This window comes from Hyla sarda, chromosome 8 (assembly GCF_029499605.1).
Source record: "Hyla sarda isolate aHylSar1 chromosome 8, aHylSar1.hap1, whole genome shotgun sequence".
Taxonomy (NCBI): domain Eukaryota; kingdom Metazoa; phylum Chordata; class Amphibia; order Anura; family Hylidae; genus Hyla; species Hyla sarda.
In genome coordinates, this window is record NC_079196.1 from 227,761,626 (window position 1) to 227,770,430 (window position 8,805).

Consider the following 8,805-nt stretch of genomic DNA (forward strand, 5'->3'; position numbering starts at 1 on the left):
ACCTTTCCCTCTATAATTTGACCTTCCTTGGGGATGAAAAAAAAGTTTTTGCAGGTTTTTTAGCTTTCTCTTCTGGAAAAACGTTATCATCCATGGCCTTTCCTAGAATATCTTCCAGAAAAGGCCCAAATATAGATTTCCCTATACAAGGTATAGCACAAAGCTTAGTCTTGGAAGTGGGGTCCCCTGTCCAAAATTTTAGCCATAAAGCTCTTCTGGATGAATTTGATAAGGCAGCGGACTTGGCCGCTATTCTCACAGATTCAGCCGAAGCATCTGCCAAAAACCCTACCGCCATTTTTAACATGGGTACAGAAGCCAATAAGTCCTCTCTAGGCGTTTTATTCTCAATGTGTTCTTCTAACTGAGAAAGCCAGATAAAAAGAGCTCTAGCTACACTAGTAGCTGCTATGGTTGGGTTCCAAATGGCGGTAGATGCTTGCCAGGTTGTCCGTAATAAACCATCCATCTTTCGATCCATGGGGTCTTTGAGTTGGCATGAATCCTCAAATGGAAGAGATGTTTTCTTTACAATTTTTGATAATTGGCAGTCTATTTTGGGAATGTCATTCCATAATTCAATGTCTTTTTCTTCAAAAGGCAATGTATTTTTTATTTCCCTGGAAATTTGCAATTTCCTTTCAAGGTCCTGCCATTCATCCAGAATCAGACTTTTCAGATTTTCATGGATAGGAAAAACAAATTTTTTTGCCGGTTTTAACCCGCCAAACATTTGATCCTGGATGGACGTAGGTTTATCAACCCCCTCTAACCCCATCACACCTCTGACTGCCTTGACCAAAATATCAATATCCTCTCCTGAGAAAAAATACTTTCCATTTTCCTTAGGAGGAACAGAAGACACTTCGCCCTATTCCACCCCTTCAATATCTGATCTGGAGATCATCCTCCTCTGAACCAGATATATCCATAACTTTTGCTCTTTTAGCAGGAGGAGTATATTGAGATGGAGCTACGGGGTAGTTACTAGGTGGAAGAGAGGCGGCAGTACCAATTGCATGACAAGGAGGTAGATGGTAATTTTGGATAAGTATTAACATCCAAAGGAGCCATTACATGAGAACCAGATGGCGTTTCAGAAACACCAGGATTTTGAAGAGGATTAAAATTCGCTAAAGAAGCCTGAATTTCTTGTCGTATAAGCGACCTCAAATCCTCAGAAGATCCCAACTTGTCCTCTTGTACCACTTTAGAAATGCATTTTTTACATAAGAATTTTCCTCTCTCTGGAATTTTAGCCAGGCACATAATACATTTCTTTTTAGGCTTCTGAGAGGGTTCCTTGTCTCCCTGAAAGAGAAAAGGGACCCACTAAGTAAAAGAGGAAACATATCTTTGCAGCCCTATGTAAAAAGCAGGAAAGATTGACACTCATGTGGGCGGGGGGGATTGATATAGCACCGCGCCAGGGTTGGTGGGGGTGACACCATTTTCTACACGCAAGATGACACCAACACAAGCTGCGCCACTAATCACCATCTGTTTTATTCCAGCACAGCTGCATCCTTGTGTTTTATTGCTGTAACTGGGGCATGTGATCACCAGCCTGACCCACAGAAAGTTAGTGTTTAATGCATCAGAGGAAGTGGTCAGTCTTTGGTCAGCTGACTTCCTGTACCTATAGGAAGACCTCTTCACTTGTGAAATCCCTCCTGGCAGCCCCAAATGCTATCTGTATACTGCTGCGGCTATCGCTATGTGATCAGTAGTTATACCCCCCTCCTGCTCTATCTGTATACTGCTGCTATCTCTATGTGTTCAGGATATGTAATAGCTATACACCTCCCCTCCGGCTCTATATGTACACCACTGCTATTTCTATGAGATAAGGATATATAGTAGTTATAAACCTTCCCTCCAGCTCTCTGTATACTGCTGCTATCTCTATGGGTTCAGGATATGTAGTAGCTATACACCTCCCTTCCAGCTCTATCTGTATACTGCTGCTTCTGTCACTGTAGGATCAATATATATATATATATATATATATATATATATATATATATATTAGTTATACACCGCCTCAAGTGCCTTTTTTTTCCCAGAATCCCAGCAATAATTTAGCTATTTACATTAATTGCGCAAATCATGGTAAACAGCATGTCAGAGGTTTTCAAAAATAGCAAGAAAGACTCTGCCTCCTCTCTCTCTCTCTGCAAAGCCAGAGAATTCATGGGAAATGTATGTAGAATGAGAAAATCATTTCAGTGCTGAAACTGCAATCACTATGGCTGAAAACCTCCATGCATGCCACATCTGTTAAAACAGGTAAGCACAAGGAATACACAAGAACCCTCTACATTCTCTAATAGCAGCCTATACTGCATGATAAAGGCTAGATAAATTAGTGCTAGGATTTGTAGTTTTGGAACAGCTGCAGGCACACAGATTGGGAAACCCTAATACACACACTGGGTGGTTTTCGCGCTCACGTCCTCTGACTTCCTCCTATCGTAAACCTCGTAAATAAGGCGTTGAGATTGTCGCCCGTGACATAAACTCATAGGGCGCAGGTGGAGGTGACAACGTCTCATAAATTCCCTCTATTTCTCCAGCTCGTGGTTCTTCTCTCGTTCCATCTTGGCTCCGGTCCAACCATAACACAAAAACCGCAGCTAAATATAGAAGCGATACTGGAGAGGACCTCACCGCAGGCACAATGACAAGCACAAGGGGACGCGCAGATATTTCCCTGGTTGCCAAGTTGACCGGACACCTGACACCAGTGAAGGTGCAAGGATTAGTGCTTCACACCCCATTACCCCCTACGGTAAAGTACATATTTACCGTGCGCTATTTCTGTACTTGGCATACATTCCCAGTCATGTTCTAAGACTCCTAGTTGGAATGAAATGCTGGCTTTAAGGGAAGGGAAACTGGAAGAGGTGGCATGAGACAGCGCGTGTGTGTATATATCACTAAAGGGTTAAAGGAGGGGAGCGAATGGCTACTGGGGGTATCGGGCAATGGTAACAGTATTATGGTGGTCACTGACAGTAGCCTTTCTTTTGATCATAATAAGTAATATCACCAAGACTCAGCTTCATCGTTGCAGTCATATAACCCCTTCCCTACCAAAGGATCTATAGGAACGTCCTTGCAGTATAGAATTTACAATCTAGAAATATACAAATTTAACCCCTTAAGGACCGGGGGTTTTTCCGTTTTTGCATTTTCGTTTTTTGCTCCTTGCCTTTAAAAAATCATAACTCTTTCAATTTTGCACCTAAAAATCCATATGATGGCTTATTTTTTGCACCACCAATTCTACTTTGTAATGACGTCAGTCATTGTGCCCAAAAATCTACGGTGAAACGGGAAAAAAAATCATTGTGAGACAAAATTGAAAAAAAAAAACGCCATTTTGTAACTTTTGGGGGCTTCCGTTTCTACGTAGTACATTTTTCGGTAAAAATGACACCTCATATGTATTCTGTAGGTCCATACGATTAAAATGATACCCTACTTATACAGGTTTGAATTTGTCGCACTTCTGGAAAAAATCATAACTTCATGCAGAAAAATGTATACGTTTAAAATTGTCATCTTCTGACCCCTATAACTTTTTTATTTTTCCGTGTATGGGGCGGTATGAGGGCTCATTTTTTGCGCCGTGATCTGAAGTTTTTAACGGTATCATTTTTGCATTGATAGGACTTATTGATCGCTTTTTATTCATTTTTTCATGATATAGAAAGTGACCAAAAATGCACTATTTTGGACTTTGGAATTTTTTTGCGCGCACGCCATTGACCGTGCGGTTTAATTAACGATATATTTTTATAATTCGGACATTTCCACACGCGGCGATACCATTTATGTTTATTTTTATTTTTATTTACACTGTGTTTTTTCTTTTATGGGAAAAGGGGGGTGATTCAAACTTTTAATAGGGAAGGGGTTAAATGATGTTTATTCACTTTTTTTTTGCACTTTTTTTTTGCAGTGTTATAGGTCCCATAGGGGACTATAACACTGCACACACTGATCTCTTATACTGATCATTGTTATCCCATAGGGACCTATAACACTGCACACACTGATCTTTTACATTGATCACTGGTTTCTCATAAGAAACCAGTGATCGATGATTCTGCCGCATGACTGCTCATGCCTGGATCTCAGGCACTGAGCAGTCATTCGGCGATCGGACAGCGAGGAGGCAGGTAGGGGCCCTCCCGCTGTCCTGTCAGCTGTTCGGGATGCCGCGATTTCACCGCGGCTATCCCGAACAGCCCACTGAGCTAGCCGGCATGCTTTCGGTTTCACTTTAGACGCGGCGTTCAACTTTGAACGCCGCGTCTAAAGGGTTAATAGCGCGCGGCACAGCGATCAATGCCGCGCGCTATTAGTCACGGGTCCCGGCCGTTGTTAGAGGCCGGGCCCGAACCGCTATGACGCGGGGCCACGCAGTGGCCCCGCGTTATAGATCGGGAGTGGACACATGACGTTCCAGTACGTCATGTGTCCTTAAGGGGTTAAAAGGGGTTGGTCCAGAAAGAGAAAAACAGAGCTAATTTCTTCCAAAAAAACCAACAAACTGCACCCCCCCTGACCTTAGGTTGTGTGTGGTATTTTATTTCAGTTACGTTGAAATGAATGGAGACAAGTTGTAATACCACTCACAACCTGGAGGACAGGGGTGGCACTGTTTTGGGAACAAAATGGCTCTGGTTTTCTATTCCTGGAAAACCCCTTTAACCAATTTTTCCCAATATTTTGGGGTTTTATTTATTTTTTTACAAAAAACACTGCATGCATCAACAAAAATGAACCACTAACAAAAATGACAATATGTCGCCAAAAAAACAATCGCAGAATCGCTTTGCTCAATAAATGAATTCCAGAGTTATTATCACTTATCTGACTTGTATCTCTATGAAAAATAAGGCCCCGGTCATTAAAGGGGTACGCCGCTGCTCAGCGTTTGGAACAAACTGTTCCGGACGCTGGAGCCGGGAGCTCGTGACGTCATGCCCCGCCCCCTCAATGCAAGTCTATGGGAGGGGGTGTGACGGCTGTCACACCCCCTCACATAGACTTGAATTGAGGGGGTGGGGTGTGTCATCGTAAGGGGGCGGGGCTATTAAGTAACAAGCTCCCAGCTCCAGCATTCAGAAGAGCTTGCTCCAAATGCTGACCAGCGGAGTACCCCTTTAAGGTAAGAACAAACCTAGTCTTAAACAGGTTAAAAAAAAAACCTTTTGTCTCAACGCCAAGACCCCAATGATCATTATACCAACCAGGAAGCGGTGGCTGTGCCTCTCTGATTTCTGTCCTGTGGCCCAAAAGACATATAACGGAGCCCGACTTGTGCAACCAGAGATCACAGCGAACAGGGGAGTGAAGCGCACAGCTACGTGCTTCTCTCTGCTCATTCTAATAATTGTCAATCTAAAGACCCCGACTGATCAAAACTTTTGGCGTGTGTCTGTGACCATTTTCTATTTAAGTGACACTTTAATAAGGTCTGGAGATTGGCGGCTCTGGTCTTGTAATAGGACTCACTAGTATATAGCAGGGAATTATGGAAGCTGGAACAACTATCCCAGTGTAAACCACAGCAAAGAAAAAAAAAATCCCCATTGATGAAATGTTCTATGATAAAAGACAGGGCTACGGGACATTTATAGGAGATCATATATTGGTGCAGTGACACCTTGTGGCAGCATTTTGTACAAGTCTGAGCTGTGCTGAAACCGACATCTGAAGGTGCACAGACAAATTTGATTTCTGAGGACAACTACTATAATACTGCCTCCTATATACAAGAATATAACTACTATAATACTGCTCCTATATACAAGAATATAACTACTATAATACTGCCCCCTATATACAAGAATATATCTACTATAATACTGCTCCTATATACAAGAATATAACTACTATAATACTGCCCCCTATATACAAGAATATATCTACTATAATACTGCCCCCTATATACAGGAATATAACTACTATAATACTGCCCCCTATATACAAGAATATATCTACTATAATACTGCCCCCTATATACAAGAATATAACTACTATAATACTGCCTCCTATATACAAGAATATAACAACTACTATAATACTGCCTCCTATATACAAGAATATAACTACTATAATACTGCCCCCTATATACAAGAATATAACAACTACTATAATACTGCTCCTATATACAAGAATATAACAACTACTATAATACTGCCTCCTATATACAGGAATATAACTACTATAATACTGCCTCCTATATACAAGAATATAACAACTACTATAATACTGCTCCTATATACAAGAATATAACAACTACTATAATACTGCCTCCTATATACAGGAATATAACTACTATAATACTGCTCCAATATACAGGAATATAACTACTATAATACTGCTCCTATATACAAGAATATAACTACTATAATACTGCCTCCTATATACAAGAATATAACTACCATAATACTGCTCCTATATACAAGAATATAACTACCATAATACTGTTCCTATATACAAGAATATAACTACCATAATACTGCTCCTATATACAAGAATATAACTACTATAATACTGCTTCTATATACAAGAATATAACTACTATAATACTGCCCCTATATACAAGAATATAACTACTATAATACTGCTCCTATATACAAGAATATAACTACTATAATAATGCTCCTATATACAAGAATATAACTACTATAATACTGCTTCTATATACAAGAATATAACTACTATAATACTGCCCCTATATACAAGAATATAACTACTATAATACTGCTCCTATATACAAGAATATAACTACTATAATACTGCCCCTATATACAAGAATATAACTACTATAATACTGCTCCTATATACAAGAATATAACTAATATAATACTGCTCCTATATACAAGAATATAACTACTATAATACTGCTCCTATATACAAGAATATAACTACTATAATACTGCTCCTATATACAAGAATATAATTACTATAATACTGCCTCCTATATACAAGAATATAACTACTATAATACTGCTCCTATATACAAGAATATAACTACTATACTACTGCTCCTATATACAAGAATATAACTACTATAATACTGCTCCTATATACAAGAATATAACTACTATAATACTGCCCCTATATACAAGAATATCACTACTATAATACTGCTCCTATATACAAGAATATAACTACTATAATACTGCTCCTATATACAAGAATATAACTACTATAATACTGCCCCTATATACAAGAATATAACTACTATAATACTGCTCCTATATACAAGAATATAACTACTATAATACTGCCTCCTATATACAAGAATATAACTACCATAATACTGCTCCTATATACAAGAATATAACTACCATAATACTGTTCCTATATACAAGAATATAACTACCATAATACTGCTCCTATATACAAGAATATAACTACTATAATACTGCTTCTATATACAAGAATATAACTACTATAATACTGCCCCTATATACAAGAATATAACTACTATAATACTGCTCCTATATACAAGAATATAACTACTATAATAATGCTCCTATATACAAGAATATAACTACTATAATACTGCTTCTATATACAAGAATATAACTACTATAATACTGCCCCTATATACAAGAATATAACTACTATAATACTGCTCCTATATACAAGAATATAACTACTATAATACTGCCCCTATATACAAGAATATAACTACTATAATACTGCTCCTATATACAAGAATATAACTAATATAATACTGCTCCTATATACAAGAATATAACTACTATAATACTGCTCCTATATACAAGAATATAACTACTATAATACTGCTCCTATATACAAGAATATAATTACTATAATACTGCCTCCTATATACAAGAATATAACTACTATAATACTGCTCCTATATACAAGAATATAACTACTATACTACTGCTCCTATATACAAGAATATAACTACTATAATACTGCTCCTATATACAAGAATATAACTACTATAATACTGCCCCTATATACAAGAATATAACTACTATAATACTGCTCCTACTGTTGATAATAGTCACAATGTTAGCAGTAGTTTTTCAGCATACCATACAGAATCCAGTACATAGTCGCCCCCACCCTCTCATAAATGAAGGACACGCAGACTGGGGGGCAGCACCCGCTGTACTTCGTTCTGTGCCTGAGTCAGGTGTCATTTTTTTATTATTCCATGAAACAGAAAAAACTTCCATTGAAAAATAATTAATCTCCACACTTGTACTTACTGCTGGGGTAGGGGGGAGGGAGGAGGAGGAGCTGCAGTGGTTTTAAAATTACAAATAAAAAAAAAACTGGCACTTTCTGTAGGATCCCAGGACGTATGATTTCTGCGGACCACCAGGCGCGGCCATTCTTATTCATACATGATTGTCGCAGGAGCCGACCACGAGATGTTCCTTCAGACACTGCCTTGTAGATCCAACATGAAGGTCCTGTATGGTCGACAAGCACCGCGCACAGTATCCTACCTTAAAGGGGTACTCTGCCCCTAGACATCTTATCCCCTATCCAAAGATTAGGGGAAAAGATGTCAGATCGCCAGGGTCCCGCTGGTGGGTAACCCCGCTATCATTACTGCACAGAGCACGCTCGCCCCCCCTCCGCCCCCTCGTGACATCACGGCCCACCCCCTCAATACAAGTTTTTGGGAGGGGACGTGGCGACCATCACGCCCCCTCCCACAGACTTTCATTAAGGGGGTGGGCCGTGACGTCACAAGGGGTGGAGCCGTGACGTAACGATGCTCCGGCCCCT